Source organism: Bos indicus x Bos taurus, chromosome 5 (genome assembly GCF_003369695.1).
Source record: "Bos indicus x Bos taurus breed Angus x Brahman F1 hybrid chromosome 5, Bos_hybrid_MaternalHap_v2.0, whole genome shotgun sequence".
In the NCBI taxonomy this organism is placed as follows: domain Eukaryota; kingdom Metazoa; phylum Chordata; class Mammalia; order Artiodactyla; family Bovidae; genus Bos; species Bos indicus x Bos taurus.
In genome coordinates, this window is record NC_040080.1 from 57,538,636 (window position 1) to 57,551,031 (window position 12,396).

Below are 12,396 nucleotides of genomic sequence, written 5' to 3' on the forward strand. Positions count from 1 at the left end.
CAGCTGGCCAAAGGACTGGAGTTTCAGCTTCAACATCAGTCCTTCCAATGAACACCCAGGACTGATCTTCTTTAGGATGGACTGGTTGGATCTTCTTGCAGTCCAAGGGACTCTCAAGAGTCTTCTCCAACACCACAATTCAAAAGCATCAATTCTTTGGTGCTCAGCTTTCTTCACAGTCCAACTCTCATGTCCATACATGACCACTGGAAAAACCATAGCCTTGACTAGATGGACCTTTGTTGGCAAAGTAATGTCTCTGCTTTTGAATATGCTGTCTAGGTTGGTCATAACTTTCCTTCCAAGGAGTAAGTGTCTTTTAATTTCATGGCTGCAATCACCATCTGCAGTGATTTTGGAGCCCAGAAAAATAAAGTCAGCCATTGTTTCCACTGTTTCCCCATCTATTTGCCATGAAGTGATGGGACCAGATGCCATGATCTTCGTTTTCTGAATGTTGAGCTTTAAGCCAACTTTTTCACTCTCCACTTTCACTTTCATCAAGAGGGTCTTTAGTTCCTCTTCACTTTCTGCCATAAGGGTGGTGTCATCTGCATATCTGAGGTGATTGATATTTCTCCCAGTAATCTTGATTCCAGCTTGTGCTTCTTCCAGCCCAGCGTTTCTCATGATGTACTCTGCATAGAAGTTAAATAAGCAGGGTGACAATATACAGCCTTGACGTACTGCTTTTCCTATTTGCAACCAGTCTGTTGTTCCTTGTCCAATTCTAACTGTTGCTTCCTGACCTGCATACAAGTTTCTCAAGAGGCAGGTCAGGTGGTCTGGTATTCCCATCTCTTTCAGAACTTTCCAGTTTATTGTGATCCACACAAAGGCTTTGGCATAGTCAATAAAACAGAAGTAGATGTTTTTATGGAATTCTCTTGTTTTTTTGATGATCCAGCAGATGTCGGCAATTTGATCTCTGGTTCCTCTGCCTTTTCTAAAACCAGCTTGAACATATGGAAGTTCATGGTTCACATATGCTGAAGCCTGGCTTGGAGAATTTTGAGCATCACTTTACTAGCATGTGAGATGAGTGCAATTGTGCAGTAGTTTGAGCATTCTTTGGCATTGGAATGAAAACTGACCTTTTCCAGTCCTTTGGCCACTGCTGAGTTTTCCAAATTTGCTGGCATACTGAGCACAGCACTTTTACAGCATCATCTTTCAGGATATGAAATAGCTCAACCGGAATTCCATCACCTCCACTGGCTTTGTTCGTAATGATGCTTCCTAAGGCCCACTTGACGTCACATTCCAGGATGTCTGGCTCTAGGTGAGTGATCACACCATTGTGGTTATCTGGGTCGTGAAGATCTTTTCTGTACAGTTCTTCTGTGTATTCTTGCCACCTCTTCTATCTTCTGCTTCTGTTAGGTCCCTACCATTTCTGTCCTTTATTGAGCCCATTGTTGCATGAAATGTTTCCTTGGTATCTCTAATTTTCTTGAGGAGATCTCTATTGTTGTACTCGATTTCTTTGCACTGATCACTGAGGAAGGCTTTCTTATCTCTCCTTGCTATTCTTTGGAACTCTGCATTCGAATGGGTATATCTTTCTTTTTCTCCTTTGCTTTTCACTTACCTACTTTCCACAGCTATTTGTAAGGCCTTTTCAGACAGCCATTTTGCTTTTTTGCATTTTTTTTTCTTGGGGATGGTCTTGGTTCGTGTCTCCTGTACAATGTCACATACCTCCATCCATAGTTCATCAGGCACTCTGTCAAATCTAGTTCCTTAAATCTATTTCTCATTTCCACTGTATAGTCATAAGGGATTTGATTTAGGTCGTACCTGAATTGTCTAGTGGTTTTCTCCACTGTCTTCAATTTAAGTCTGAATTTGGCAATAAGGGGTTCATGATCTGAGCCACAGTCAGTTCCTGGTCTTGTTTTCACTGACTGTATAGAGCTTCTCCATCTTTGGCTGCAAAGAATATAATCAGTCTGATTTCAGTGTCGACCATCTGGTGATGTCCATGTGTAGAGTCTTCTCTTGTGTTGTTGGAAGAGGGTGTTGCTATGACTGGTGGGTTCTCTTGGCAGAACTCTATTAGCCTTTGCCCTGCTTCATTCTGTACTCCAAGGTCAAATTTGCCTGTTACTTTGCTAAACAGCAATTATAGAAGCTCTGTTTGAAAGCATTGTAAATAGGGACTTCCCTGGTGGTCCACTGGTTAAGATTTTGCTTCCAATGCAGAGGGTGTGGGTTCGGTTCCTGGTAAGGGAGCTAAGATCAATCCCACATGCCTTGTAGCCAAAAAAAACAAAACATAAAACAGAAGAAATATAACAAATTCAATAAAGACTTTACAAATGGTCCACATCAAAAAAGAAAAATCTTAAAAAAAGAGAAAGCAGTCTAATATACTGATAAGTACAAACTCTAAAATACTGTAGTCAGAACATTTAAAGGCCCATGTGATTGATTTGTTGCATATATAAATTCAGTTATCTTCAGCTTTTGTTAAAGTATGTAGTTATTTCAAAAAATAAAGTTAAAATATAGAGCTGTCTTATTGTGGAGATACATATAAATAAGCTGAATAACTCAGATTACAAATTTGAAGAAGAATTCTAATTCAGTCTCTGGTTTGAGAAATCATAGTAAATGTGGTGTGATTTTTTCTTGACAGAAACCTAATAAATGTGTCAATCTGCTTTTTAAGGCACTGAAATATCAGAATATGAAAATCAAGGGGTAGGCAGGAAACTGTTATATAGAAATCAATTGACAGCCAAAAGGAGGGACAAATAGTAGATAATAAGGGGAAAAACAAGAATAAAACCACCACAAACTAAAAATATACAGCTGGCTCCAGCCCTGTGTAAAATTAAAGAACTTGACATGGTACCTGGTTACATATGTCTTTGCTTATTACACACACACACAGAGGACAAAAGGGGGTGTAGAGAAGAGCAAGAGAGCGAGACTCCCTTAGCTATCAAGACATATTGTCCTGACAATGTCCATCTATCAAAAATCACAAACGCATGTACCCTTTGTTTCAGTCACCTCACTACTGGGAATTTTTCTCTCACTTTTTAACACATGCAAAAAAATGCACATACAAAATGATTCACTGGGGCATTATTTACAAGACAATAACGTGGAAACAATGCACTAAATATACCAGTATGATTAAAAAATAAATCATGGTGCAGACACACATGGAATACTTTGTACCTGTGGATGGATAGATAGGTAGATAGACAAAACCGGAACCTTTTTATTGATGTATAAAGATTTGCAAAATACTGTTAAATGAAAAAGCATATAAAGAACATAGTACCATCTGTGTAAAAGGGGGTAATGTCTTCTTGTGTCTATGTAACATCTCTGAAAAGATATACACACAAAACTTAACATTGGTTGCCTGTGACGTGGAGAACTGAAGAGCTGGAGGTGAGGGGCAAGAGGGAAACTTTTCATTTTACAATGAAAAGTTTTGATATATTTAAAAGTTTAAATATATAAAAAATAGTTTGAACCATTTGTGTAGACTCTTTCAAATCTTTAATTTTACAAAAAGGAAACAAAATTATTACTGGAATGTTTCTGGATATTTCAGATTTTACTATGTGCAAGTTGGTAACATAAAGTGTTCCTGTTGAGTTGTACTGTAAATACAAAGTAAATTATCCTAAACTGATTATCCTAAACCTTGATAGTCAAGCTGTATTGGAAATAATAAGGTCAAATTAAGGCCACTTATTTCCTATTTACTAATTTTCTATTAGTCTACCTTCATGCTCATTTTTGTGTAGTGATATGAACAAAAGGACTAAAACCTAATTGTATTTTCCATCCATTATACAATAATATCAACTCAACATTTAGGAAAGTGAGCTGCTAAGTCACTTCAGTCGTGTCCGACTCTGTGCAACCCCAAAGACGGCAGCCCACCAGGCTCCCCCGTCCCTGGGATTCTCCAGGCAAGAACACTGGAGTGGGTTGCCATTTCCTTCTCCAATGCATGAAAGTGGAAAGTGAAAGTGAAGTCGCTCAGTCGTGTCCAGCTCTTAGCGATCCCATGGACTGCAGCCTACCAGGCTCCTCCGTCCATGGGATTTTCCAGGCAAGAGTACTGGAGTGGGGTGCCATTGCCTTCTCCAGGAAAGTGAGAGTACCTGGTAAAACTCTGATTGTAGGAATTATTACAGTGAGTTTCACAGCGACATCTAGTGCCCCCTTTTGGTACAATTGTTTAGATTCTGGGATATTTACCATTTACTGAACACTTACTTCGGGTACAGTTCAAGATATTATTTGTATATTAACTCATTAATCTGTGAAACAAATCTAGATAATAGAACAGACATAGTCTTGGCCTGAAAGAGAACATAATCGTTACAGAAGAAATGACATATCAGACACTTTTTCCTGCCAAGCAAGTATATGTGTGTGGTCAGTCCTGTCACTCTTGTGACCCCATGGACTGTAGCCCACTAGACTCCTCTGTCCATGACATTTTCCAGGCAAGAATAATGGAAAATTCTTGCCATTTCCTTCTCCAGGGTGGGATTTATTTCTGAGATAGCTTGTGGCCATAAGACTAGGCATTATTTATAAAGTCCTGAAGTAAACAGTCTAAGGAAAATCTGCCTACCAATACTTATTATGGATTTGGGGGGGGGGGGGATGGGGCTTTTCTGGTGGCTCAGACAGTAAAGTGAATTTTTCAATTACATTGCAAAATGTGTTATTTTGGGCGATTCTCACTGTACATGTCATAGCTGGATTTAGAACTCACTACCATAGTTGACCGCAGTATAAAAATAGTTACATTTGTTTGCTCTAAAAATTTACTATAAAATTTACATAGTTTATAGTAAGAATAATTGGGAAATTCTGAGTTCATCTGTAAGTTTTAATACAGAGCTTCAATTCAGAGCTGCCAAACTCAAGATATAATAATGTAAAATGGTAAAGAAGGGACCTCTACACAAAACAGAAACTGTTTGTCCAATATTGTGATATTAGAAGTCACCTGAGTGAAAATATCAGATATTCTTGACTAATAAAGAAGTAATGTAATAGGTGAATAGGGATGCACCCAGAATATATAAAGAATTGTTTCAACTCAGAAGACAACCCCCCAAATGGGCAAAAAATTGAAATAAACAGTTCATAAAAGACAGTGTACAAATGCCCAATCAGAACATAAAAGATGCCCAACATAATCACCAGAGTAATAGAAATTAAATCCGCAGCTAGACATTGCTACAAACCTATTATGCCTGTGGACAAAGAATGCTGTCTACCATTTCAGCAAAGGATTTGTAATCAAGCTGTCAGCCAGTATGGCTGCCCTCACTGTGAGCCCTGAGGGACCTCAAGATGGAGACAAACAGGTTGCTCTGTTAGCCACTACAGCCACCCCTAACAGTGCACCCTAAGGGGATTCAGGATGGGAAAGAACAGGAGGATACTGGCCCTGGATAGTTAAAGGTGCATTCCAAAGGAATGATTTCAATAAGCCTATACTCATTTGACAACAAAGGTCTGTCTAGTCACAGCTGTGGTTTTTCCTGTAGTCATGTATGGATGTGAGTTGGACCATAAAGCTGAGCACTGAAGAACTGATGCTTTTGAACTGTGGTGTTGGTGGACTCTTGAGAGTCCCTTGGACTGCAAGGAGAGCCAACCAGTCAATCCTAAAGGAAACCAGTCCTGAATATTCATTGGAAGGACTGATGCTGAAGCTGAAACTCCAATCCTTTGGCCACTTGATGGGAAGAACTGACTCACTGGAAAAGAACCTGATGATGGGGAGGGGGACTGAAGGCAGAAGGAGAAGGGGATGACGGAGGATGAGATAGTTGAATGGCATCACTGACTCGATGGATATGAGTTTGAGCAAGCTCTGTGAGTTGGTTATGGACAGGGAAGCCTGGCGTGCTGCAGTCCACGGGGTCACAAAAATTTGGACAGACTTGAGTTACTGAAGTGTTAGTCATTTGCATCTTCTACTACATGGAAAAACACTAAATTCTAACTTGAGATGTCAGATTTTCTTTAATTAACAGTAGTCTTTTGATCCTACTGACCTGGGGAGTTCATCTTTCAGGTTGGTAGGATCAAAAGACTACTGTGAAAAAAGCAGAGACATTACTTTACCAACAAAGGTCCATCTAGTCAAAGCTTTGGTTTTTCCAGTAGTCGTGTATGGATGTGAGAGTTGGACTATAAAGAAAGCTGAGCGCCGAATTGATGCTTTTGAACTGTGGTGTTGGAGAAGACTCTTGAGAGTCCCAAGGGACCCAACCAGTCCATTGTAAAGATCAGTCCTGGGTGTTCATTGGAAGGACTGATGTTGAAGCTGAAACTCCAATACTTTGGCCACCTGATGTGAAGAGCTGACTCACTGGAAAATAACCTGATGCTGGGGAAGATTGAGGGCAGAAGGGGATGACAGAGGATGAGATGGTTGGATGACATCACTGACTCGATGGACATAGGTTTGGGTAGACTTTGGGAGTTGGTGATGGCCAGGGAAGCCTGGAGTGCTGCAGTCCATGGGGTCGCAAAGAGTCAGATATGAATGAGCGACTGAACTGAACTGAGTCTTTTGATGTTCTGTCTCCCCAGTTTTTGTTGCAAAAACTCCTATGAAGCCTGGCTCCTCCCTTACGTCTTCAGAGCAGTCCCTTAGAGCTATCTAGGAGGCTGTCTTCTGGGCTTAAGTCCTCAGAAAGTCTGCCAAATAAAACATAGGTCACAACTTTTAGACTGTTTTTTGTATTTCTAGTCAACAAGCCAAGACAGACTGACAATACTAATGGCAGTACTTTAAGGGCTGTGAAATGTTAGTCATGCATATTCAAAAGCAGAGACATTACTTTGCCAACAAAGGTTCGTATAGTCAAGGCTATGGTTTTTCCAGTGGTCATGTATGGATGTGAGAGTTGGACTGTGAAGAAGGGTGAGCACTGAAGAATTGATGCTTTTGAACTGTGGTGTTGGAAAAGACTCTTGAGAGTCCCTTGGAATGCAGGGAGATCCAACCAGTCCATTCTGAAGGAGATCAGCCCTGGGATTTCTTTGGAAGGAATGATGCTAAAGCTGAAACTCTAATACTTTGGCCACCTCATGGGAAGAGTTGACTCATTGGAAAAGACTCTGATGCTGGGAGGGATTGGGGGCAGGAGGAGAAGGGGACGACAGAGGATGAGATGGCTGGATGGCATCACTGACTTGATGGACCTGAGTCTGGGTGAACTCCAGGAGTTGGTGATGGACAGGGAGGCCTGGCGTGCTGTGATTCATGGGGTCGCAAAGAGTCGACACGACTGAGTGACTGAACTGAACTGAAGACAGTGGGGCAATGTTCATAGTTTTAACATACACTTACCATAAGACTCAGCTGTTACATTTTTCTATTTGTCCAACAGAAACGAAAGTGTGTCCAACACTCATCTGTAGGTGAATTACCTACAGGTGAATTACCTACCTTACCTATTAACATCTGTGCAGCAAAATAAATTATTTATGCGATATTTTGAGCCAAAAAGATGCTTATAAAATCAAGAGAACAAATGAAAATCACAAAGATGGAGGTATATATTAAAAATTAAAAAAAAAAAACAAAACATGGGGAAGCATCACTGTCAAGAGCATTAGTGGGTCTGTGTTCCTTCCTCTTTATTCATTTTTAAAGAGGATTAAAATATTTTCTATTTTCTTTCCTTGAAAAACTCAGAAATGGTTTTCTGTTTATGGGATTGTCAGTTGGGTTTTCAGTCAGTTGTTCTTTACTGAGGAGTGACAGACTCTTGGACCTACAGGTCCATGTTGTTCCTTTACAGAGACTTTCAAAGGCTCTGTCTTACCCTGGTCACAGGATGGGCATGTTGATCATTAGCTGCTGTGCTGTCGCTCAGTCGAGTCAGACTCTTTGTGACCCCATGGAGCCTGCCAGGCTCTCCTGTCCATGTGGATCCTCTAGGCAAGAATACTGGAGTGGATTGCTGTGCCCCCTCCTGGCTATCTTCCAAACCCATGTCTCCCGCACTGCAGGTGGATTCTTTACCACCTGAGCCACCAGGGAAAGCCCAAGAATGCTGGAGTGGGCAGCCTGTCCCTTCTCCAAGGGATCTTCCTGACCCAGGAATTGAACCAGGTCTCTTGCATTTCAGGCAGATTCTTTACCACCTGAGCCACCAGGGAAGCCCAAGAATGCTGGAGTGGGCAGCCTGTCCCTTCTCCAAGGGATCTTCCTGACCCAGGAATCGAACCAGGTCTCCTGCATTTCAGGCAGACTCTTTACCAGCTGAGCTACCAGGGAAGCCCCATTAGTAGATATCACCAAATAGTATTCCAGTGTAATTCTGTTGGCAGTTTCTGGCTGCTCCATTAGCTATTTCATTTTCAAATGCTTATTTGGGTATTTCCTTTTGTGATGAGATTTTCAGGTTTTTGTTAGTTTTTTGAGTTGTCTTTTTCTTGAGTTTGCACTTTTCAAAACATTCTGATTAAGTCCTTTGTCAGATACATGTATTGGGAATATTTCTTGCCAGTCTTTACCTGTTTACTAAGTGTCTTTTGATTCAAACTTCTTAGTATGTAATCCACCTTACCAATTTGTTAGTGCTTTTGGTGTCTTTAAAAAGAAATGCTTGCCAATTCAAAGGTCAAGAAGATATTCTTGTGGTTTCTATTTAGAAGCTTGATCTAGCTTTTACATTTAGGTCAATAATTCATCTCAAATGAATTCTTCTGCATAGTGTAAATTAGGGGTCAAGGTTAATCTTTTCCCTAGAATTCATTAGTGAATTCTATCATGGAGTTTTATTTGTGTGAAGTTTATAATTAGATATTCATCTTAACAGATATAGTACTATTATTTTCTTGAGTTAGTTGTGGTTAGCTGCCTTTTATCAATTCTTATCTCTGGGCTCTGAAAGAAATCTCTTCCATACTCTGCAACCACATTTCTACTTTGTAGACTGGTTTCCTGTTAGGCTCTGCTTATAGCAGTTGCTAGAGACTGAAAGGCTAGAGAAAGACTTGTCTTTCCTGCGGACTGTCTTCTTGCAGTTTCTTTCTCAACTCAGTGTGCCTCTTCTTTGTGGTGCTGCAGTTTCTTATATCAGCTGCTGAATCCAGTGTGGACTCTCTTCTCCCTTCAGCTGTCAGCCTCTCCTCTTCAGAGATCTGAGTTTCAGTCCCAAGGGAACCTGGCCCAAACTTCTAAGTTTTAATATTCCAACCTTTTCTCTGTTGTCTTGACCTTAGGTTTTAATAGTTACTGCAGCTGCTCTTTCCATAATACTTCAAAATTCTTGTTACTCTTTCAGTTACCTAACTGCATGGTCAGTAGTTCTTTTATTTCTGTTCAATTGATATCATTTTTGCCCCCTGATTAGAATCTGACACACTGACAAAGGGCTAGAATACAGAACAGAACTTCATGAAAGATGGCCTCCTGATACATAAGCAAACCCTGTTAAGACATATATACACACATACACACCCAGAGGACACTGTACAGAAATGTTTATAGCAGCATTTTTGCTAAGAGCCCAACCTTCAAACTATACCCAAATGCCCATTAAAAGTTAAGTGGATGTTATGCTACATCCACACAATGAACTACAGCAGTGATACTCATCAGTCTGTCACTACATATAGTTACATGGATTAATTTTACAAACACGAAGTAAAGCCACTCAAAGGAGAAAATATATGGTTTTATTAATAAAGCAACAAAAAAAATCCATGGCATTGTCAGCACAGTGGTTACTCTAGGTAGAGGGCTAGAAACTAGCAGAGAAACGAGGATCTCTAGGGAACTGGTAATACGGCGTCTTGATCTATGTATGGCTGCATGGTCTCCCATTTTTAGAAATAAAAGGCCTTCCTTGACATACTGCCAGCTCTCAAGCTACTGCTCTAGTCTCTTTGTTAGAGCTGTCTGCATGTCTGCCCCTGCCTTAACACTGAAATTATTCTCACCAGTCATCTGACTGTAAATTTAGTAGGTATCATTTCTGTGCCCACATTTTACTTAGCGTAACTGTTGACCACTCTTCCTAAAACACTCTGTTCAATGACACTGCATTCTCTTGGTCTTCCTTACTTACCATCCCTTCAATATTGATACTCATCCTTAGCTCTTTCTCACTTCCAAATCTGTATATAATCTTACATTAATACATTCCCATCATTCAGAAGTATCTATTTGCTAAGGATTTTCAACTATCTCTCATTTCTCCTAAGATTCAGTTAGTTACCTAACTGCCAATGTATATCCATTTGGATCTATTCACACAGTATTTGAGTGCTTACTATGGGTCAAATACTGTTGCTACAATTTCTCACAGAAATAGTCACTGTAGTCAAACTCAAGTCTATCTTCTTTCCTGTATATTTAGTCTTCTTTTAGAATTCTTTCAATGACTGGCCCTACCTTCTACTGCTGCTGCTAAGTTGCTTCAGTCGTGTCCGACTCTGTGCGACCCCATAGACGGCAGCCCACCAAGCTCCCCCATCCCTGGGATTCTCCAGGCAAGAACACTGGAGTGGGTTGCCATTTCCTTCTCCAATGCATGAAAGTGAGTGAAAGTGAAGTCGCTCAGTCGTATCCGACTCTTAGCGACCCCATGGACTGCAGCCTACCAGGCTCCTCCATCCATGGGATTTTCCAGGCAAGAGTACTGGAGTGGGGTGCCACTGCCTTCTCCGATACCTTCTACTAGGCCAGCCAAATAAAAAACCTGCAGGTAATTTTTTTTTATCATCTCTCTGCCCATATTTTAGTAAGCAATCAAGTCTGTTAAATTTACCTATGCAGGATAACTACCTCTCTCTGGAGTTCTCACTGCTACTCATTCATATTTAATTTGACATACATTTTTTGGAATGATGAACAGATCAAACTAGACTCCAAAGAAATGTCCCTATATATTCCAAAGCAATATTTTACATTGTTTTCAAATGCTAAGGAATGGCCAAATTAAATATCTATATAACCCCTTAGATTAAGATAGCTGTAGTAGCCAAACTCCAAGATGAGCCTGAATCATCTCACCTGTGTATTTACTCTTGTGTAGTCCTTTCCCCATTTGGCCTGTAAAAGCAATAGAATATGACAAAAATGATGGTATTATTCCCAAGATTAGGTTGTATAAATGTTGTGGCTTTAATCATAGGTACACTTTCTTGGATTATTCTGGGAGAATCTGGTTGCAACATCATGAGGGCACTCAGGTAACCTATGATGTCTCTAGTCACAGCCTGTAAGGAACTGAGGCCTGTGAACTACCCCATGAGCCTGGAAGCACATTTTATCTCAGCTGAACCTTTAGATTACATTTAACTACAAAAGTCATGAGATTTGGAGCCAGAACCATACAGCCACGTTCCTGATTTTGAACACATAGAAACTACAGTTGTTTTAAGCTGCTAAGTTTTGAGGTTGCTTAATTGCTATTGAGCAATAGAGAACTTATTTCTTCTCCCAACCAAACCATAAGCTGACTACAATTTTTGTCACTAGAACAAATAAAACAAGTACACTTTATACTGCTTCACAATTTCAAAGTATTCACTATCACAAGATCAATGCGTTAAATTCTGGACAACAGAATCAGTAGTGGTATAGTATAAACACATTTGATTAGGACTGTATTTGCATAGTCAGCTTTAATTTATTCCAAATAAGCTGACCAATTTTTGGTTCTTTGGCTTACAAGGGTTAAACATTACCAATTCCTCTTAATTAGCTAAATAACAATTAATACAATTAACACCTAATAAACCTATGCTAGTAGTTAATTAGATGATCAAATGTTTTCCCTTTAAAAAACAAAAAAGCTACTTTCCCAAAGATATTTCTAAAACTGCATTCATCCACTTCCAAACATTTCACATGGCACAGAAGAGGCACTGAATATATATTTCTTCAAGTGGGCAGTAAAATCTTATAAGCAATTTCAAAGACCTATGAACATAGCATAAATGTCACGAAGTGTCAGTTCTACTAATGATTTTATACCAGAACATAACAGAACCGAACTGTTTTGGGTCTCCCCACACTAAAGATTCCATGTCTTCTCTGCTTTCTTCTTAAATCTTTGGTGGAAAGATGTTATGTGAATTCTGAACAGCCCTCGGTGACTGTTAATTCAAAGTAACAGACTGACCACATGAATGGAAGAGAAATGAGACATCAAGAGATAACATATTGCAAAATGCTTTATGCAGAGAGTGAGAGGTACCTCCGAGAGCTTGCTTCCCTACATCATTCTGTGAGTATAATAGCTATACACTGCTTACCTAGGAACAAGAGGACCAGATTATTGCAACTAGAAGCAAAACATAAAGGAGTAGACTAAAATGAGAACTAAAACTCAATAATACACAAATCTCACATACAAAATGTTACCA